At 50.7% G+C, this 22,896-nt stretch overlaps 1 protein-coding gene across 6 annotated transcripts in view; it reads right to left on the bottom strand.

Annotated features, from left to right (window-relative positions):
* Nucleotides 1-17,014, bottom strand: part of RALY (RALY heterogeneous nuclear ribonucleoprotein) — a 112,941-nt gene extending 95,927 nt beyond the window's left edge. For 5 of the 6 annotated variants that reach the window (XM_040650892.2, XM_015296799.4, XM_004946965.5 and 2 more), the window contains exon 1: nucleotides 16,944-17,014. The gene's annotated coding sequence lies outside the window, so the exon portion shown is untranslated. Of the gene's footprint in view, nucleotides 1-8,626 lie in introns of all 6 variants that reach the window. The other variant, XM_046902980.1, reaches the window with a different exon arrangement.
* Nucleotides 17,015-22,896: the final 5,882 nt, after the last annotated feature.

Here is a 22,896-nt window from a genome sequence, read left to right on the forward strand (position 1 = left end):
GGGAACAAAACCCCAGCCTGACCAGCTGTTCCACCAGGATTCCTGAACACACAGCGTTAGAGGTCAGGGGAATGGAGGGGCTTTGTGCACAAAGCTACAAAATAAAAACCAACGTTGTGTTGGGTCAAGAAGAGAGCAAATTAACGAGAGGATAGTTCTTCCTTCAAGTACCAGTTTCAGCTGACTGAATTACTTGCCACAAGCCTGTAATGCAGTACAGTTGGGAAGGGAGGAATGCAATACAGTAGTTGCTTAGCAAACTTCATTGTTTTTCAAGACATCCCAATTTTCACCCTGCACTGAATTTGCTGTGCCCTGCTGCATTTCAATATCCTTTGCTCTGTTTTCCCTTATCCACCTCCACTCGCTCCATCAGGACAGCCAGGTCTGGCTATCCAGGAGCCTTCTCAAACCCACCAGGACTGGGCTGGAGGAATTTATTTACCCAGTCCTAAGCACAGCAGCATGACAGCATGTTGGAATGTCTTTGCATGGTAACAATGTCAAGTGCTTTATGAATGCAGCTGCAGGGCTGGTTACACCATGACTGGCTGTAAGTAAAGGCTGTGCCAACTGATCAGTGGCAGCCCTGCTCCTCCTTGCACAACCCCATGGAAAAGGTGACAGCATATTGCAGGAGGGAGCATCCTGCACGTGCCTGTGTCTTACAGTGAGATCAGATGGTCTAAAGATGGTAGAGATGGTTGAGTCAAGCAAAAGTTGAAGCCATGAAATAAATGCACTGTTCATCTATATGTGCATCAATGCATACAGCAGGTGTGGGCCCAGGCACAGACACAGCAGAGATGTGCTGCACGTGGCACAGCCACCAGTGCATGTACAAGTGGAAGTGACACTCCAGCATGGCCCAAACCCAGTGATAAATCTCCTGTATGGCTCCTCTTGTTGCAGTGTACACAACTCTATTGCTCAGCGGGACAATCTGCCAGGGAGGGGACAGACAGACCAGGAATCCCTCTTCTCACAGCTGACAACACCCAGGCAGCTGCATTCTGGCAATCATCAGCAGCCCCCCCAGCACTCTGTGCAGGGCCCCCTAAGAATGTAACCAAATGGTACTGGCTGCCAAGCCCCCCCCCCAAGGACAAGGGGTATTTGTTGGAGCCACCGGAGTCCCTAGGAAGGAGGAAGGACCCACACATGGCATCCATCCCCTGTTACATTCCCTCTAGCCAGCTATCCTGCCCACAGCCCCCGGCAGCCATCCAGCACACCAGGCATTCCCACCCTCAGCATGACTGACCCACAGTAGGGATGAGAAGTCTGTGACCTGTGTAAGATCACCAGGGAACCAGAGAGGTTGGCAGAAAAGGATGACATCAGGGAAAGCCAACCAGAGCAGGGCAGACAGCACCTCCAGCTGCCCAACAAGGCTTTGAGCTCTCCTCATCAGGGCCCTTCCCAATAGGTCACCTCCGGCATTGGAGGCAGGAAGGTGGCCAGCAGCTCCACATCAGCAGCCTTTTGTCACCTGTGACACCAGGTCTGGCAGAGGACAAGATGGATGCAATGGGCTTGGTGACCCCAACATCCTGAGACCCTTCATGACAGTGGGATTCCTCGTGAAGTTTCAGCCACATCTCCGCGTGTTGAAGCGGCACCCAGTCCTCAGTTTTGCACTCTGATGGGTCCTTTCCCACGCAGCCCGGCACCAAGCTGATATTGATCACCTCCTAATTAAGCACTATGACACCTACCAGCTGCAGGGCCACCAGCAGACCGCCCACAGAGGGAACCCCTGGCTGGCTCAGCACCAGCTGCCATGTGCCTCTGGACAGTGCTAAGGCTTTCTACACTCCATCTTCTGTCATTTTCCACCCTGGAGGAAGCAAGCCTCTAAATTGAATTATCACAAAGAAATCAATTCCAGATCAAACCTCTGTGAAATTATAATTGCTTTAATGATCTGCAGGCTGGAATAGACAGGGCCCAGGGAAAGCGTCACAGACTCTTCCTCCTCAATTCATAAAGCTCCTATAGGAATCAGCCTTTGTTTGCAGGGAGCATTAGTGTTTTTTAATTATGTTTTAATTTAATCTACTATTAATTTTCAATTATTGTTATTACACAGGCACTTCCTTTTCCCCAGTGTGACTGCAGTGTGGGATGCTGAATGCCAACTAGCTCTGTGGCGAGCTGACAGGCAGCAGATTAGCCTTTAAAAGAAAAAAGGCCTTCAACAACTAATGTTGATGAAGACATTCCAGCCAAACAACAGCAAAAAAATAACATGAAAAAGAGAAACAAACTCATCTGAAAAGGCTATCAGCAGCCTGCTTCGCCCAGAGGCTCAAATCACTTAGGTACAGCGTGCCTCTCAAGTCTTTCATTACAGCTGACATTTTGACAACTACTGAAAACAACCTCCAACAACCCAACTCACAACATCACGGACCAAAGACATGCAGGGAAATGAAGTTTCGCTAACCCCTCTCCTCCCTGAAGATGCTGGCAGATGCTGAATTGAAAAAAGCAATGGAGGATACTTCCTTGATTAATTGTAATTGTAAAAATAGCTCCGGATTTTCTGCATTACACACTGGGAAGAAGAGAAGGGATGTGGCTGTGACCAGAGCTGGCTGGGATGGAAGACAGGAGCTCCCGCAAGCCATTTAATTCTTGAATTTCACATTCCAGAGATTCTGCTCATCAGAAAGCTGCTGGCTTTATGGGTAGATGCTCTTTACTATGGAAATTGTCCAAGATGCCAAGGTGGAAGAGGTGGCACCTGGAAAACAGAGGACATTTCAAGCCCCATCGGCTCCCCCTGGCATTGCCATAGATGCTCTGGGAGAGGCTCATGGGAGGGGATGGAGGTGGGCTTTGGGCCAACCTGTGCTGGCTTACAAGGATGTGCTCAAACTGCCATGTACAGCTAGAATCACATCCAAGAACCAAACCGGTGAGACCTTTCAAAGGCATCTTTGGATCTGACAGATTCACACAATTCCAGCACGCATTCAAAGCAAGGAATTGAGCAATTTGTGCATGCTGTGAAACAAGGGCCTGGGAAGCACCTTTGCTCATACAACATCACGCTGGATGAGCCCATCTGAGCGGAGGCAAAGCATCACTGCAGCAATCACTGCATGCACTGCTCTTGCAGCAGCACATACACACAAATCCTTCTAGGGCTGCTCTGTGGAAGAGCCTTCCTGCAGCCCTGCTTTCAGAGATTGGATCTCCACCGGGACTGAGCATCTCTTTGTGCTCCCATATGCTGACACTGAGCTGGGATTAACCAAGACTATCAAGAAACGTCTGGGATAAAAGAAGGGCTGTACCTGTCAGTTCTTCTTTCAGTATCTGAGGATCCGTGCCCAGAACCAGTGAGAAGGAGCTGTGGCTCTGGAGTTTAGGCTCTAAATAGAGAAGAGGTAGGAAGGCATGTGACTGGACCTGACCTCGGTGGTAGTGGAGCTGGAAATAATGCCAGCTCCCCGTGCTCCCAGCTCACCCTCCTGCAGGTTTGCTCTGCTGCTCTCTTGGCTCTCTCTCCTTCACCCCACCTGCACCAACCTCTGGTGGTTGGTGGTTGGTAACCATTACAAGTGACAGAGCTGGCTCCCCACCAACTCGGAGCACAAAGACCACTACACAACCATTCAGCCGTCCCACCCCCTGAACTACAAGCTCTAATTTGTGTGCAGCAAAGAGCAGAGAACTTTTGCACAAGCCCAGGGGAGAAAGAATAGGAGACAGCCATTTTTCAATGAATGATAAATTACTAGGGCTACTTCATGAGGTCAGATAGTTCCTTTTGAGTAGTGTGGTCCAGACCCACAGGCAGCTGCTCCTGCCCCACTGGGGCACTATTTATCATAGAGCTTAATTCTCTACTACAGTATTGCCAAATCAAAGCAGCTGTGGTGAAATCAGAAAAAAAATAACTCCCAATTCATACCAGAACATCAGAAAGCTAAATTGGGCTCATCAGCTGTTAAAGTGCTCTTGGATGAAAAAGGTTACACAGCAAATAAAACATTCTTGAACACCTCATTTTGTATATCATATCTGACTCCCATGTCACCACTCCCCTGCAGGTAGCCTGAAATGAGCTGCATTTTGGCTAGCCTGCAAGCAATGCCTGCAGCAGGCAGCCCAGAGGCCTCCCAGTCCGTCCAGCACCTAACACATACCATGAGCAAGCAAAATAGCAGTGCAGATTAACACGGCCTCCTCACAATGCAGGCAGTAAAGATGGACACAGCTAAGGTTTCGCTTGGAACATCAGCAGGCTTGCCTGGCCAGTTATGTGCTCCAGCACGTAAGCAACAGAGACAAAGGACAAACGTGGCCTGGAGACCACACTTCCAGAGCAGGATGGACAGCCACGATGAAGATCAAGAATTCATGCTGGGTTCCATGAATTCAGCAAACTTTGAAGGCAAATTGGTCTGTTCAAGCCAACAAGTCTGGGTATCTTCAACAAAGAGAAATACCTTCCCCCTGCCAGAGCTATCGACCCTGCTATCTGTTCCCCCTATACACCCTGCTATATATCCACCCTGCGACCTATTCCCCCAGCTATCCACCTTGCTCCGTGCAACTTCTGCTCCAACATCCTCCTGACACAGGACCTGTGTTACCAATACTGAGCTACGCTCACCTGCTGATACACTGCTCCTACACTGCCGGGCAAAGACCCATGCAAAGAGTGGGAAAAGCTTTACATCAAGCCTACAGCATCTCAGTCACTCAAGTCATTTATTACACCCACACTAGCAGTGCCATGAATCAGAACAAAACACGGGAGTCATAAAAGCCACCTTGCATTGCCAGTGCTGGAGGGGCTTGCTCAGCTGGGGAATTCCATCAATCCTCTCCAGCACACAGCCAGACCAAGCGGGGACAGGAGCAGAGCCTGCGAAGCGTGGAAAGACATCGTACTGAAGCACTGACACCGTTCCTACGTGGAGCAAGGCTGAAGGCACATCCTCGCCTGACACTCCCAAGTGCAATTCATAGGATCACAGAATGGCCTGGGTTGAAAAGGACCACAGTGATCATCTCGTTTCAACCCCCCTGCTATGTGCAGGGTCACCAACCACCAGACCAGGCTGCCCAGAGCCACATCCAGCCTGGCATGGATTTCCTGGAGTGGGTGCTGGGGTGGGCAAGAGAATGCACAGAGGCTGCAGCACCTCTGTATGGTTATGAAACTTCTCATTATCTGTCATAATCACTTTCCCACTTTGCCTTTCCGAGCCCACTGCCACCACCTGCATGACAGCTGGTAACAGCAAGCAGCACAGAAACATCGGAACACCAATTAAAATGCACTCTGGACAGAGGAGCTGCAAGGAACCTCAAAGATTTTAAGCAAGGCATGCAGCATTGTCTATTGGGGCCCTGAACAGAATGCTATTCTCTTTTAATCTCAAGCCCATTGCCTTGATCCTGTGTAGAGGGGCAGCACGCACTGTGAGCAGAGCCTAGAAGCACCCTGTACGTCTCTCCATATACACACAGTACGGGGCAGCAGCCCCCAGCTCTGCTCAGGGATGCTGCAGGGTTCATCATGGGATTCTGACACACCGGGCTCCCGAGATAACGCAATATGAAACGCTGAGGGTTTTTTTTCCCCCTGCTTTGTTGCCAGCCATCGTGCTAAAACGGCTGCAAGAATAAATCCTGCAGAATAAATCTTAGGAAAAGATTCCTGGAGAAGTTCAGGCAGCAAAAGGGAAGAGGGGAAGAAAGTGTTACACTCAAATAACACGGAACTTCGAGTCGTGAGAGCAGGGGGAAACTGTTGTCTTGGAACAGAAAAGAGTCGCCAGAAACAAGAAGAGCGCAAAGGTCTCTGTGGAGAAACAGAGGTTAATGGAAAGTATTTCACCCTGGAAACATGCCAAGAAGAAAGCACGGTTTCTGATTCAGCTTCCTACCAGGCTATCCCAAATGGTCGCACGTGTTTTGTCTATGGGGAACAGTGAATTGCAAGGGGACGCACAGACATGTTATGTGTTTTCATGCAGAGCTTTGAGCTGCCCGCTTACATCACCTGTAAGGACCCTGTTCCCCCAGATGGCTTTCGGGACAGTAAGACACACCAGTCCCAAGCAGTCCCATTCTGAAGTCACAGCTCATGCTTTGCTGGGCACAGGGCTGACACCGGTGACCAACACAGCCTCATGAAGCCATTCTTTTCCACATCCCTATGAGACAGAACCCACTTTTCTCACCTCCCATGCGCCTTTCTGAGGAGACAGGGTGGTACACACACAGAAATCAGCTCTGGAGAGCTGGGGTTAGCTCCTCACCATCGCTGCAGCGCAGATGAAGCACGCCAGACCAAGCAATTTGACAAAGCTATTTTTAATTCCCTTAAATCAAGTAACTCATGCTAATTTGCAGCCAAATCCCCCAGTACAGGAGGCACTGCTGACATCTGAAGGGCGTGATTCCTCTTCCAAGGGACAAATGAGATCTCATAGATTAGATCTAGTGTCATATTCTTATCTTATGGAGTGTCAGGAGGAGCAGGAGATCCCCTGCTTTGAGCGTTACTTCAGGGGTGGTCAGAACTACAAGCTGACCACGGAGGAACAGGCTGCTTTCTGCAGGGTCATGTTTTATACATGATACAGCACTGCAGCTTCTCTAGCACACTGCTTTGAAGAGTTATTGTTTATGAATTTGTTATTTTAATAAACTGGAGCCAGCAGGGAACGCAGCATTCCCGGCCCTAACAGCATTCTTGTATGATTTAGGTCAAAATAATCCTCACATTCAGAGTTGAATCAAAGCATACCTCTTATCAGACATTCAGGTAGGAACAAAAAGAGCAGCAGCAGGACAGGGCTGGCAGACTGACCCGGCACACCACACTGGAGCTGCTGCTGCTGCAGGCTAATGGGAACAGCCTCGGTGGGGCCCTCAAACCACAGACATCCCTCCCAGGCCTACTGACAGCTTGCTCCTTGCCCACCCCTGCTTGGGTGCCTGGGAAATTATGCTAACAGTTCAAGTGCAGGACCGTGCTTTCCTTTTAATTACAAGAAGAGTATTAATGGGCTGCTTGAGAAGCAGCGTGGGCCCGAATCCCTACCCACCCTGCCATTACAAGCATGCTTGACGCAGAGCCACCTGCCTCCAGATGCCATACAAACACTGCTCTGGTTGCACGGCTTTCCTGACAATGCCCAGATCAGCAGCTGGGAGAGGCTCCAGGTTCCTCCAAACAAGCCACTGTCCAACCCTCAGCCCAAGAGCCACTGCAGATGTGTCCCATAGCAGCTGACAGAGGCACCGAGGTGGGCTCTGTGAATGTACTGGAATCCGGCTCCCAGCACAGCTGAAAGGCAGCTGTGAGCATCACACCAGCAAGGGACAGCTTTCTCAATAACATCAGTACACCAAAAGTTAGGTTTTTTAGCACAAGACCATCAAACCAGAGGTCCTCATTAGGGAAAATCAACCTCAGCATCTGTAAAGTGTTTCTGTAAACTGACTTATGTTTCAAGGTGCAAGCAATGTCACTTATCCATGACCGCATGTCCTGATGAATACAACTACAGAACAAACCTGTTCTCCTCTAAACTCTGTGGCTATCAGCAGTGGCTGAGCTCAGCCTCAACCCCTCACCTCCAAACTAACCCCAAATCCACATGAAAATAACAGAGGCTCCATGGAGCTGCTGGAATGTTCCGACAGGCTCAGTCCCCTCGGAGGGCAACCCAACAGAGTGCATTGACTGCCTCAAAAATGCTCAAGTCCACTCGTTCTGATCAGAACCAGCATTTCACTTCTTATGTAGATGCTGGACAGGGAACAGCATTCTTCACCTCCTTTTTCATGCTCCGAAAACAAGGATTTTACACCCTATCTTTAGAATCAAGCCAGGAGAAAACTGCAAAACATTTCAGCATCTCTGTTTGCTTTGTAACCAGAATAGCTGAGAGCCACCTGACAGCTCTGGGGACTCCACTTCTGCGCTTGTGCATAAACCAGAGACAGCAGCACGGCGAGATTTCTGCACCGCTCTGATCTCTGCCTTTATTTTTAAACTGCTACTGTCACCACAGCATCTCAGTTCACCTTCTGCCCAAAACAAACTGAATAGATTTCCCAGAGGGTCTCCTGACTCACCAGCACATTCTCCCTTTAAAGGTCAAAAAAATATGTAGCAACAATAGGGATTTCATTAGTTTCCTCTTAGTTTCAGTCGGTCAGCAGGGACTTAAAGAGAGATTGGTTGCACTCAAGAGCTTCCCTAACAATGCACACTTCATCTTATTTAGGATGAAGGGAAAGAGCAGCCATAGGAAACGTCTCGCCTCTTTTCTTCCAGCTGAGCACAGCCAGAGAGCGCTTAGCAAGGTGGTCTCTCCAGCAGAGATGTCTGCCCTGAGCCAACTCCGTGTGCTCAGCTCACATATTACACGCTGAGATTCCAGCTGGAACCCCTGCACAGGACATGCAGATGTTTTTCTCCAGTTTCTCTCCAAATGCTCCTTCATGCTTCTGTTCCAAGCAGCTCCACAAAGTCCAGAGCTCACTTCCCTGCACCGGTACCTGTTACTCCCCCTTCCCAACCTCCAGGACCAATGTTCCTAAACTGATGACAGCCAGGGCTGCCTTTATAGTGCTCAGCACCTACCTGCATGCACTACTCGAGTCACAAGGACCTGCTCGTCGCTGAGGGGTCCTCAAGTGCTAGCTACTCATCCAGCTGCTTCAGCGTGCAGAACTTCACACCCAGCTCTGAGTCTCTCAGCAGACAGGCAGTGCTTGGGGATGCCTCTCACCTGCTGAAGGAAGAACTGACAGGTACAGCCCTTCTTTTATCTCAGACGTTTCTTGATAGTCTTGCAGAACGAGCAGATCAGCTTTAATACTAGAGATATCTTCCACACCACACTGGATTGTATGAGGACATTCCTACACCCATCTTCATCTGCTCTGATCCTCATCTGCTCCCATTTCCATTATGACTGCTCGCAAGGTCGCCTCACCTGGGATAAGAAATTCAGGTTGCAGAGATGCCACTTGGAGGCTCCCTGGGAGAGGAAGCTTCAAAGTTCCCTCTTCAGTTTTAAAATAAACCACAGATCTTCTTTTTCCTCCATTTTCAATGGATGCTTAGGGGTCCCATGGGGTCACATTCCCAGGTTTTCTGTTCTGCTTCTGAGAGAACCAGTCTTTGCATCCTCACACAGCTTCAAGACATAAGAACTGCAGAACACGTAGCAGCCCAGTGGGCTGGCTTGGGTCACCATCTGCCAGGGCTGGAGGCATACAAAGCTCAGAGGACACAGCTCCAGTAGGAGATCAGCAGTAGCCCTATCTGTGATCCCCACTGCTTTCACCCTAGGACAGCACTTTCCACAGGACACACACATCTGTCCCTGGCACCACGTCCATCAAAGCAAAGAGGGAGACTCAGTGCTACACTGCATTCCTGACGTGCTTCTGGGCAAGACAAGTTGTTTGTTTTCAATTCATTTTATCCTCCACCAACAGAACCTAAGCAAGAAAAGGTCACGAAATACCAGAACAAGATTGGCTGGGGGGGGGGGGGGGAGAGGAGGAGGAGGGAGAGTGATTTGTGTTTTAATAACTCCAGCAGCAGCAGCACAGACTGGAGAGGCCAGCAAACACACTCTTTATTCAGTGCAAAGCAAAAGGCATCTGCTAGACGCGCAGCACAGAAGCGTTTAGTATTTTTGAACCATAAGGCTAATCTGATGTGACACTCCATCAACCCCTGACACACAGCACCCATTAATCTTTCATCAACAAGGCTCCTCGCAGCACGTGGAGAGGAGAACACTTTACCTGCATGCAGGTCCCCCCGGGGCTGTGCCCTTGGCAGGGCTCCGACAGAGGCAGCACGTGGCCGTCCCCCCCGTCACTGCAGGAAGGGAATGCTGTCAGCTTGGGTCTTCGTAAAGGGATGAGCACGCATCTGACCTACATAGCACACAGATGTGAGTGGCCTTATGCTGCATGCCATGGGTTTGTATGCAAAAAAGGTATTAAGCACCACCTGCTTTGCCTGGAAAAGCATGTGAAGAAAAGGCAGCCGTGCGCAGGAGAGCTGCGCTAGGTTTCAGATGGGAGCTCGGTATCGCCACTTCTCTCCCTTATTACACCTTTGTCTCTACAGATGGTTTTGGTACTGTTGTACCAAGGCTGAAAGCATCACAAGCAGGCTGCTGTGGGGATGCTGCACACACCCAGCCACGTGCTCAGGGCAGCTTAAAAACCTTCCAGAGCCCTTGGAATACTGCAATAACCCCAACTCTCGCTCTGGTGTCCCCAAAGGAAAGCCCCCACATGGGTCACCCTGCCAGCATCAGGTGTTTGTTCACGTAAGAGCTTTACGCTTAGAAAAAAGGAAGGAAAATAAGCAGATACAGCAATACGAGATAAAAATCAGTGCTGTCCTGGCAGAGTAGCCGTGCTCCTACACAAGGCAGGCTTCTAGGACAGTGTCATCTCCTTGCAAGCCAACGCTAAGCCTTGCTAAAATGACTGCTATGCTCCTGTGCTAAATGTCACATGCCACGCATTGCCGAGGCTCCCAGCCCCTGCACGAGGAAAGGAACCAGGACAGGGCGAAGCTGCAAGGATGGAGAAAGGCAGGGAAAGGCTGGACAGCTGGAAGGCTGGGCTTGGGCACACAGAGCTCCCCAGCTTTGCCTGTACACCAGGTTGGTGCAGGCGGGGTGAAGGAGAGAGAGCCGAGAGAGCAGCAGAGCAAACCTCCAGGAGGGTGAGCTGGGAGCACGGGGAGCTGGCATTATTCCCAGCTCCACTACCACCGAGGTCAGGCCCAGTCACATGCCCTCCTACCTCTTCTCTATTTAGAGCCTAAACTCCAGAGCCACAGCTCCTTCTCACTGGTTCTGGGCACGGATCCTCAGATACTACTGTACTGTATGCAAAGATATGAACGTAAGGCCTCCGAGACTGTTGGTACCTGGTCAAATGATAAAGACCTCAAACGGAAACAGAATTAAAGGAATAAACAAGGACAAGCAGATTAATCACTTATTAATCACTTTGCATTTATTTTACCAGCTGATCTTTAGCCTACTTGCTAGAGACTCCCCTTGCTGGTGACACTATGGCTCCGGAGGCAAAATAGAGACATTTGAGGGTCAGAAGAAAAGCCTCATCTTGGCTGGGATTTCAGAAGCCAGCCAGCAGCAGCAGCCCTTGCTCCCTGCACCAGCATCCACCCAGCACCAGCCCAGGGCCTGAGTTCCCCAAAGCAGGCTCCTTTCTCAAACATAAAGCAGCTTGGATTGGAAGGGACCTTAGAGATAATATAGCTCCAATCCCCCTGCCGTGGATAGGGTTGTCTTATTTTCACTTGCTGAGCTACAATCCCCTGCACCGCTTCCTCCCAACAAGCAGTAAAATACAGATGTTTACACTACACAAGGCTAAAATCTATCAATTCTGAGGTCACCAGTACTGTGTTTTTCCCCTCTTGCAAAGCAGTACTTGAACAGACGTACATCATCGGCTGGAAGCACACAAAATTGGATGGTGGTGCAACAGCTGCAAGCTGAAATGATAATAAAAGCAGAGGGTGCAGAGGAGAGTCTGCCTCACCTGTGCACATCCCCATGCATCCCCACACAGCCCAGCACTCAGAGCTGAGGGAAGACAGGCCAGCAGCTCTTAGGTTGCTCTGGAAGTGGACAGCCAGATGGGGTGCTCCGTTCTCTGGCAGTGTCCAGCCCTCCATTTGGGGAAGGGAGGTAATTTACAATACACTGCTCAATGTTTGCTGACGGAACACAGACGAAGGACTGTCCCCCGTGGTCGGTGTTCGAGCCCATCTTCAAAGTGATTTGAAAATAATCTGCCCAAATAAACAAGCAGATAGGTCCCAGGAGCTGGGTAGGAGCTGACAGCAATTGCTTCTTTCCAGTGCAAACAGAAGGTAGCCAACAGCCCAGCACGGGGGGGCTGAGCCCTCCCTGCTCGGCACACGAGCAGGGCAAGAGACCCAATTTAATTGCTTCCTACAACAATATTAAAACCATCTAAGCCCTTCCTGTCCCTCTCCTGCCACCAGGCGTGGTTCTGCTCACAGGAGGCATTACCAAACCCCGGCTTATTACCAGCACCTCCCTGAAAACACTACGTGCACTCCAGCAAAGCAGCTGGGAGCCCATTTGCAGCTAAGTACTGCTCCTCATTACCAGGAAAGAAGAGCCGTGCCCACTTCTGATGCTCGTCTGTGGCAGCAGTTGCTCCCCATATGCTGTTGAAGCCGCACACTGCTGTAGGCTTCGCATAGAATCTTGCAGAAGTTCACCTTCAGGAACTTCTCTTCACCATCCCCTGTGCCCCACACAGCTGCTGGAGGGAAGCAATATACCTGGGCTGCATATGGACACTGAAGTTCCCAAACCAGTTCCACCCCAGCAATGTGATCTGCAGGAACAGCTCCTGTGCCTGCAGGGAAACACCAGGACGTGGGTAGCTACCGGAGCGGGGAGCATGAGTACAAGGCAAAGTTTTACTGCTCTGTTAAAATGAGTAAGCATGATTCAGAGTAAATTCTGTAGCCAGAGTGAAAAGAACAAAGCCTAAGTGGCTGGAGAGGTTCAAGAGGATTTCTGCAGTGCTTACAGCCGTTACATCTCCCGAAAGCAGCCCTGCCGTGCTATTTCTCCTGTGGCACATTGCCACAGGTGAGTGCAGTCCCCACGCAGAGCCAGCAGCAGCACCTGCCCCCCACCTTCACCCACACACGGTGTTCACACTGATCCCTCCCCCCCTCCTCCCAAGCCAAAGCCCTCCCCCTACACATGGCAGCCAGCAGAACCAGTGCGTCCCGCACCCTGAAGGAACAATTTTCTCACAGGTCCTCCCCCAAAGGGCTTCCCAGCAGTTTGCTAAACGCAGGAAGAAAGAGGAGATTCAAACTGCCCGAGAAAAGCAGCAGGAGCCGTCCAGTGAGGAGTGCAGCAGCCATACACCCCCTGCCTGGTACCCCTCACCGCTCCAGTCCTGAGCTCAGGCACCTGCTCATACACCACAGCATCCATCTGCTCCCAGCTTCCAGAGCGAGCCAGCATTCACACAGAAGCCACCCGCATTTCTGGGTTTCAGTACATCCACAGGAAGGCACAGATCCCCGTATGGAAGGACGTGTCGTCGTCCCCCCCTCCCCCCCCCCCCCCACCTTCCCCACTCAGGGACAGTGGGACCCAGCAAGACACAGCCACTCCATCTCAGCACAGCAGGCGATGTGCTCAGCTGTGCACCGCATCCCGCCTGCCCGTTCCTCCACAGCATGCAGCAGCAACCAGAAGATGAGTTCATGTTCGTTCCTACCGTGGCTGCATTTGCCTGAACATGAGCTGCTTGCAAAGGCATCAGATAATGCTCTGCCACTTTCCAGCCCCTATTGCTCCAAACCATGCCACATCATGGAATGGCTGAATTCATGTGGATGCAGCCCGTGGGCATCTCTGCTGTTTACCTCAGCCCTCTTCTGTGAAAACCAACTAACGCTGTGCTTTCTGTTTTAAAAAACAGACTTTTCAGAAATAATCATAAGAAAAAAAGAAGATGACTGTTTGCAAGGCAACTGGTTGAGCCTACAGATGATTACGTTAAGAAATGGACTGCTGGAGGAGCAGGAATGCTACTGAACCCAGTGCCTGGCATTCTGCACATGCCCCTGACATCAGTGGGGCAGCCTCCCCTTCCCTGTGAAGCCAAGGGCCAAGCCTCACCTCACGCACATCGTACTGCGAGCCAGCATTCACTCTCAACATACTGTAAGGAGTATTGCCTTAAGAAAATGCTATCTGGTGCTGCAGGAGCAAGACCCAAGCCTTCCCATGGAAGCAGCAGAAGCGGTGCCCCTGGAGATGGAGTGTCAGCTCCCAGGCCTTCCCCTATGGGAAGGTACAGTGACCTCAGTAGGGAGCATGGCAGCACTGGTTGTGTCAGTGCTACACGGGAGCCAAAGCGATGACTCACGCTGCCCTTATAGCCTTCCCCTGGATATCCAGAGCAAAGCCAGGCACGCAGCACGAGGGCAGAGTTCCCAAGATGCCTCCTCCTCTGCCATACAGCTCCGGATCACGTTAATAGGGCCGATGCTATTACAAGATTGTGAGGTTTTCCTGAGAGGGAAACTGTTCTCATTTTAAGAAAAAGATGTCATCACCAGTAATCCTTACATAGAGGACCTCAGCAGGAGCTTACAGAACTGCAGAATGCAGGAACATACTTCTTGTTGTCTGTGCTGGAGCATCTCCGTGGTGTCCTCCACACCCCCAGCTCAGGTTGCAGCTCCACAGATGCAGTTTCTGCTGTAGGCTGTCAGCCTGGCAGCCACAGGATGCTAACTGCCATCCTTCTCAGCTGCAGGGAACACCAGAAGCCAAAAGAAGAGCTTTAGATTGGCTATTAGCATGCATACTTCTTGTTTCCATGCAAACTGTGGATTCCCTCAGATGTGCAACGGAAAGCAGTCTTTGCTCATTGTTACAAGCCTTCAGAAGTGCAGTATTTTAGATGCAGACCTGGATGCTATATGCAGCTGTCAATCCCTGCCCTGGTGTCACCTCTCTTCTGCCCTTTGTAAAGTACACACAATTAATTTTGTAACAGAGATGCAGCCAGCAAACACCTGCCCCGCTAATTAAATACACATGCATGTTAGTGAGAAGCTCCAACATGACTCACTTGATTCAAACAGAAACAGGTAGAGTAGGACTGGTGGCAAAAACAAAAATAGGCACAGTTCACACGACTGCAAGGATGGCAGCAGCATCCCTGCGCACAACAGCAGGATCAACTTAATCGCAAATGACAACTTCTGAGAGCCTTTGCTTTGGATTCATCCTTGCTATTTTTCTAGGCCAGCTGGAAAACAAAAGCTTTGTCTTCTTAAAATGCAATCGCCTGAGGCACCTCTAAAAAAAGTGACATAACTCAGGTCTGAGAAATGCCTACTGGGTTTCAGATTCTCCTCAGAGGCTCTTTGCTGTTCAGCTTGATTCAGATTACCCACATCAGCGTGAACTCCGCAGGTTCAGCCTCGGCTGCAAGCACAGGTATGAAAAATCATCCTAACTGCCTGCTTTTTAAGCGATACAATTAAAGCTCCGCAGTTACAAAAAGCCAACTTGTTACTGATCTGATGATTCCTCCCCCCCTGCTTTCCCTCTGCAGGTTCACCAATGCCTCACCAACCCCTGGTGTCAGTTATTCTGAAGTTACCTCTGCTTAATGCACTTTCTTCCAGCATGCTTTTCTGGTGTGTTTCACCTTTGCAGCACAGACCTCAAGCTGTGACTGAACAAGCAGATGTACAGGAATCATAACTTGAGCCCAAAGCTGGACTCCTTGATGCTCCTCTCCCCACAAGGCCCCCTCGTTGCAGTCGCTCTGGAAGGAATGCCTTCGTGCTCCTTGAAAACCACGAACCCCGTACTACACAGGACAGCAACTCAATGGGAAGGGGATGGGAAAAGAAAAGCCACAGTTCACTTCAAGGTAACCACAGCCCTTCCCAGTGCACGTAATTAACGCACGTAGTCCTGTGTAACCCCACAGCACCTGCAGGATGTCAAACGTTTTTATTTCCAGACGTTCTCCTTGAGCAGATGCAGGTTTCCTTCTAAGTCTGAGAGCTCCTCACGCAGCCATCAGCCGGGAACACACAGCAGAAGTTCTGCTGCCTTTGTTGAAGCATTTGGGACACAGGCAGCTGGCAGCTCTCGGCGCCAGGAACACATCAGGTTCTGATCCTCCACAAGGATCGATTCCCATCGCTTATTCCAGGTAAGTGCTCTTCTCCAAGAGCTTTACTCCTCTCTTTACAACTCCTAAAGGAAACCTCCTGCCCGCACTCACCGCCACACATCCATCTTTTCTAAAGAAAGCGGTTCTTTGGAGACCCACCTTCCCTTGCTGAACCGTTCCCCAAAGGCCACGGCAGCACTGCCCCACCAGCAGTGAGTGCAGACAGTGCTCCACGGGAACCCTCCTACCACCCCTCTTACCACCTGCACCCATCAAAGCACAGCCATGCCAAACCCAGAGCAGGGAACCCCACGAGATGCCGTCACAACAGACACTGTGGGTCAGCCCAAGGGTCTGCTCTGTCATGGGCTCCTCACTCATTGCTCTGCTCCACTGGGATAACCGGATAAAGGCAGCCCTCAGCGTTACACATCTACAGCATCCCCGTCCAGCGGTTCTGCTGCTGCTTTGCTTAGAAAAACTCTTCCTCCCCTCCCAACCCTTCGCCTTAGAGGAGGAAAAGAAGACAACAACAACAAAAAAAGAAAGAGAGCAGCAAGGAGCCCAAATCGGAACGAAGTGCAGAAGGAACGAACGGGCAAAGCGCAGGTGGGAGCGGTGCTGCGGGCAGGGAGGGAGGCGGCGGGGTCCGCACCCACAGCGCAGCCGGCGGGGGTCCCACAGCACCGCAGCGCCGCCCGGGGTCGCAGCTCCTCTCGGGCCAGCAGAGCCGCCGGGGCCGCTCCCCCACCGCCCGGCTCAGGGCGCTGCGGGTGGGGAACGACGTTTTCCTTTCTCCCCTCAAAAAAATACTCGGACGCCGCCGACTTGGCTCTCCGCTAGAGTCCGGGTAGTGCCACCAGAAGGCGGAGCGGCTGCCGGAGGAGCACTGCGTTTATCGGCACAGAAACAACCCAGAACCACAACGGGCGCACGGAGACGCGCACCCGCGCTGCTCCCCACGCCGACCGCCCCGGAACCGCGCAGCCCCAACTCAGCGCCCGAGCACCGAACGCGCAAAGTTGGTCCTTCCGCAGGTGCCGGCACCGCCGCGCTTCTTTTCCCCCACTTAACACCGGATTAGGGGAAAAAACTCACAAGATGAGGAAAAATAAATCAAGAAAATAATAACCGAAGGAAGGTTAAAAAAAAAAAAGAAAGAAAAAGAAAAAAAAAAGCGAACTCACGTGCAGCAAAACCCCCGTCTCCAGCGGGACGCCCGGCAGGACGCGCAGCAGCACTGCCCGCGTCGAAGGAGGAGGAGGAGGAGGAAGAAGAGGAGGAGGAGGAGCGGAGCCCGACCCGCCCCGCCGCTCCCTCACCTCCCGCCGGCCGAACCACGGCTGCGCGCTGGATGCTGCCTGCGCTGCCTGCACTCACAGCGCTCATAGCGCTCATAGCGCAGCCCGACTGCGCCCGCCGCCCCGGGATGAGCCCGAGGAGTCCGAGAGCGCCTTCGGCGGTGTTCGGGTGCTTCCCATCCCCTTCTCCTCTCAGCCGGCTGTGCTCTGCTCGGCTGCTTCTCGTGCTTACAGGTTTATCTCAGTGACCGGGTGTTTTCTTGCCAGAGTATTGTAAAGCGTTTCACAGAAGCATTGATGCACTGAGGTTCTACGCCTCCAGGCCTGGCGACTCCGCCACCTCACCCATTCCAACACCTCCTGGAAAGGGGGGTTTCTGTGCCCCCACCCACCCCGGTGCAGCTCGAGGCCATCTTCCCCAGGACCCCCACCTCGCAGCAGCCTCTGTCAAGCAGCGGTATGTCCCTCAGCTGCTCCCCATCACTCGTTTCCTTGTCCCTTTGCCTTTTCTTGTCCTTTTCTGCTCACTCCAGCATCTCAGTGTCCTTCCCATAGCGAGGAGCCCAAATCCCATCCAAGCTTCAGCTCTTCCCCTGCAGAGTGGACTGCCATGGAAGGGAAAGGCACAACCGCATTGGCACCCTGGCAGCATGTGTTGGCTTTTCCACAGCAAACAGCTTCCTGCTGGGACCTCCCTTCCCAGGATAGACTGCCTCTCATGGGGAAGGGGACGGTGCAGCCAGTGCGTGTCCTGGGCATGGCAGCTGCCGGCTTCCCCCTGGGAGGAGGACCAAGGGGCACCAACTGACCTCTGTGCAGCTATGCAACGGCATTTCAGAGTCACTTAGCAATAATTCAGCTTTTTGAGCAAAATCCACCACCATCAAAAGCCCCTGTAACATCCTTATGCTCCTATAGAGGCAGGCGCTGCTCATATTAGTCCGGAATTAAATTTCCTTCTAAACGGGCTCTACCTGACTTTCTTTAAGGTCTTATTTATTATTGCTTAACAATCACTTTAAAGACAATGGGTGGGAAGCAATACAAAAGCATCTTTCATTATTCATTAAGGGCAAGTGATGCAGGGGTTTTGGAAGGGAATGGAAAGTACACACACTTTTCTGCACTTAAAACAATTACTCCTTATTAATAACCCTGCGGAAAGGTGTCCCACAGAGAGCTGCAGTTTGGACACCTTTGAAGATGAGTCTCTTGATCATAAAAAGAATTCCACTTCCTCTGTGACATTCCTGAGCAGAGATCCTTCGAAATGTTTTGTTGTGTTGTTTTTTAGCACTTAAAAATGTTTAGGGGTGAGCTCTGAGGTCTGTCGCCCTCATGGCATGGGAAAGTATTGCAGAGGTAATCATGGAAATCAATACCCAGTGTGAGAAGAAAAAACTACAGTCGTGCAGAGCAAACCCACAGCAGGGTTGGGAAGAGGACTGAGGATCCCCAGAGCCCCAGGAGAATTCAGGCTGGAGGGGACCCTGGTGCACCCCACCCTGTCCCCCTCGGAGCCCGGCCACCCATCTGCTGTGTCACTGCTTTACGAAGCCCCCCATCCATCCCAGCTTGGATGCCAGGATGCTGTGCCACATCACAGTCATGGCCAGCCCCAGGGGGAATGGCACCCATGGCGTAGGGTGGGATCTTGATGTGGAAGTGCAGACAACGCTCCTCATCCACATCTGCCCTCAGCATGGGCAAGAATGAGTGGGTAGGGGAATGTGAGCTGCAGAGCTGGGGGTCTGCTTGGGGCTGCATGGCTGCTGGAGCTCTGCTAAGTGATCACTGCCTACCAAAACCCCCCGCAGAAAGCAAGCAGTGTCCTGGAAAGGAAGTGAGCACTCCTTTTTATCCACGTGGATTGCTTGTCCTGGATGCTGAGTGCATGGCTGTGAGTCCTTCAGACGCTTAACCCTCTCACCACTCTCTCCCCATAGCCCTATTCAATCTCCTACATTTGATTTTTGTGCAGGGAAGCAAGAGAAAGGACAGTGGTTTTATTTCTTTCTCTCTCTCTCTCTCTTTTTTTTTTCCTTCAGTTTTTAATAAATTTTTCATCTTGTTCCACCAGTACAGAAAGAATAACAAGCAACAGTGTCAACACAGAAGGAATTTTCTCCAAAGTCACACCGTGGCCAATCTACAGCAACAATAATAGATATTATGAATCCCACAGCAGAGAATTGCTGGCGGAGGGGGTTGGGGTGCATCTCAGAGGGCCCTCAGTAATTTGTGCTTCCCACACCAGGAAGCCCTGCGATGAGCAGCTATTTAAAGAACACGAATAAATTAGCCTGCTGCAAAAATGGATTTCTAATAAAAGAGAAACAAAAAAATAAACGTGCACTCCACGTTGTTAAAAGAGAAGGTGTTGCCCATTCCTGCTTGCTCGGCTGCTGGCGGGGGCTGAGGACCACAGCTGGACTGCACAGGCTTTGGGTTTTGCCTGCTGCTTGCAGTCCTGCTGGAGTCAAGCTCCACAGGGTCTGCCCTAGCAACGGGTTTGCTTCCAAGTGTGAGCAAGGTTCTCTTTTTATGTGTCTTTTCTTTTTCTTTTTGCAGGAGGTGTTAACACCAATTTGTGAGCTCAGTGGGATGACAGAGGCGGGTGAACAACACTGACCTTGGAACTTAGCGCTGTCAGATCTCTTTTTCCACCCCATCTCAAAGCCACTCTAAAAGCAATAAGAGGATGTTGGAAGGGGGGTTGGGGGTGGAACAGGGGCTCATCCAACTCTGTGTTAACAGAGAAACACTCAGTGAACACTGCCTCAAAAAGCAGATGTCTGTAGTGTGGCCCTGCTGTATGCACCCAGCCGTCCTCATGGGGCTGTGGATCTGTGTCAGCTCTGCACACTGCGTGCAGCTGAAGATGGTCTGAAAACAAAACCTGCACTTATTTTCATGTGTTTTCTTAGCATTGCCAAAGATACTCTTAAACACTCTCTCCTCCTCACCAACATACTCAGCAACTCGTAAGCTGTGAACGTGAGAGCAGAAACAGGATTCTCTCTAAAGAGAGCAAAAAACAGTGAATGTGGTGGGGAGTGAGGAGCACATAAAGAATGTCACTGTGAAGTACCTTTCAAAATGAACCTCTTTACCTAGATTTGGGAGGTTAAACAACCGAGCTGAGGATGTTTCCTTTCAGAAAGCTTAACTCGTAAGCCACTGTGCTGTTTGGTCCAGAAAACTGCCCAGCTCCAATAGCAATTACTGTTTATGAGCTGTGATGTGAAGGTGATGGGTTTCAATGGCAGTGCTAAAGGAGGGAGCAGAATGCTGGTGGCATGTGGCAAACATGGCTGCACGGGTAGCTCTTCTCCATTGGGGGGACCAATAGATCTGCCACCACGACAGGGATCAGCAGTGCTTCTGGGCTGACATTTCATGTGCTTGATTCGAGTGCCTGACAAATGGCAGGGCATGGAAGCGCACGAACAATGAAGACTAAATCTTGTCTTAATAGTCTTTCATTATTAACTGTCTCTGGATTTATTCATCACTCAATGAATGAGAGAGTAATCCATAACACTATGGTGGTGTGAACCCAGGCAAAGTTTCTGACTTTACTGGAGCTGTATGATTTCCATCAGTGAGAATTTGACCGTGCAGTTTGCCTCTCTTTCAATGCACACGCTGCTCATAGAGACATGCTGGCCATACAACAGTCATGTTGCTTTCTGGCTCATGGCTTTCTGGTCCCTCTCCAGCCCTGGCTCCACCTGAGGTCACAGGAGGAGATGGGGATGGGATTATTCCCTCTTCAGTGTCCCTCTGTGGTCCTAGGAAAGGAGGGCACCGGTGCTATCTGGGTTGGGAAAGAAGGATACTGAGGCACCAAACAGCCCAATTCCGCATATGCATGCTTCCCCCTTCCTCTTCCATGTTATAGGAAGCCAATGTTAAATTGCTGAGATGATGCTCCATTTTCCACTGCTTTATGTATTGCTCTCACAGGAGCTGAGTAGGGAGATGGGAAGGCCAAACTTTTACCTGAAAAGAAATGAGAAATTTGGGGGGGCAGTAGGTGAAAAAGAGGAGAAACCTGACAGCAGAGGTGGGATGCTAAAGCCTGCAGCCAGCAAGCCTGCCAACTGCTGGCACTTTGCACACGGGTAGGGCAGCATGGGGAGAAAAGCACAGAGAGGCTCAGGGAAGCACACAGCAGACCTTTGCAGAACCCAGCACCTGCAGGCAGTGCCTCACTTCCCGTGCAGTATTTGTGCCCTCCTTAAGTGTGGGATCACTTTTCCAAGCAGACCTTTATTTGCGTTTCCCTCAGTCCTTCTCCTCAATGAACAACCAAAAAATGAGATTGCTTCTGCTGAAGTTCCCACCCTGGAGTTCCCCTTCTCAGCTGGGCCACATCCACTTCTAGGAGACCTGCTGCCATTGCTGCCCAGCTGGAATCCCACTGAGATGCTTTAATTAAAACGGACATTAAGAGCTCTCTTGTTCGATCCAGAGAACGTCAGGAGGAATTTAAATGAAGAGGATTTTAAATCTATGACATTTGTTCTAATGAGAAAACACTTTCTAATCCTGAGTGTCTCCTAATTCAAAACAGATTGCAGAGCCTGCAAGTGAAAACAACTTTTTTCTTTCTCCTAAAAATCACGTCCTGTAATTAGTAGACCTAACTGGCAAATAACATTCATCTTCTCCCTACAGCTTCCACATCAGCTTGAAAGCAGGCAGTGAATAGCGATGCGTGGGTGTACCCACACACAGATGCATGTTGTGTTAGGACAGGTAAGGGAACTCACTGTGATTGCCATCACATCAAACCCAGCATTGGAGGAGGAAGCCATTGTGAGGATGCAGAGCTCTCCCAGCCCTCCTAATGAAAGGCGGATTGCTGCCGCTGCGTGCCGAGGGCTGAGGATGAGCAGGGAAACAATCTGTTGGCAGCAGGGGAAAAACACACTTCAGTAATTTACTGGAGGGCTACTTTCATCTGAAAACATAATGAAACGCAGAATAAGAGCAGAAAGAGAAGTGTGAGGCTTCAGATGATGGCTACTTGGGGATCAACTAGTCTGTTCTGGTGCTGTTGGACACAGATGCTGGAGAGGTGAAATACAACCCCTCTCTTCTCAGCCTTTCTTTTTAATCACGGTCATTTCCCCGTTTCCTTATGCTGCTGAAACTGCCTTTTTTTTATTTTTCCTATCTCCTGTAGTTACTGACCTTCTGGGGACAGGCCCTATCTGCCTCACATGCATTTCAGTGCTTAGCACAACACTGCGTGGCTTTGATGGAGCCCGAGTACCAAGAATAAACAATAGGATTAAACTATTTTTGGTAATCCAGCAGATATCAGGGGAGGGAGAGAAGGCAAGCGAGCAAACTTGTGAGAACTGATGGCTGCTTATTTCTCTGTGCATTTCACGACTGAAAATCCCAAGCCTTGCCTGTCTCCTGGCTGTCTACTATTAGGATATTTCAGCTTCAGCAGTAAGGCAGCAAACCTGCTGGGTACTTATCCCTGTATGGGGAACCCCAGGCATCCACAGTCTGTGAGGCCTTGATCCTTTTCCCTAGGAAAGAAATACTTGAATGTAGCAGCAGAAATCCTTACAGTATCATCACTTCATCAGTTTTTCCAGTCCCTGTCGTGCTGGGACAGCAAGCTCCCATTGCGGCAGCTTATGCTGTTCTCTCCTTTGGGTCCTCATTGTGTTATTTCAGTGCCCTATGAGCAGCAGCAGAGCAGGACTGTTTCACAAACAGAACATCTCCTCCGCATGATGGTCTGGGGATTTCTGAACAAGGGCAAAGTGTTCTGGTGTACTCTGCAAAGTAGGGAGGCATCAGCCTGAATCCA

This window comes from Gallus gallus, chromosome 20, assembly GCF_016699485.2.
Source record: "Gallus gallus isolate bGalGal1 chromosome 20, bGalGal1.mat.broiler.GRCg7b, whole genome shotgun sequence".
NCBI classification, from domain to species: domain Eukaryota; kingdom Metazoa; phylum Chordata; class Aves; order Galliformes; family Phasianidae; genus Gallus; species Gallus gallus.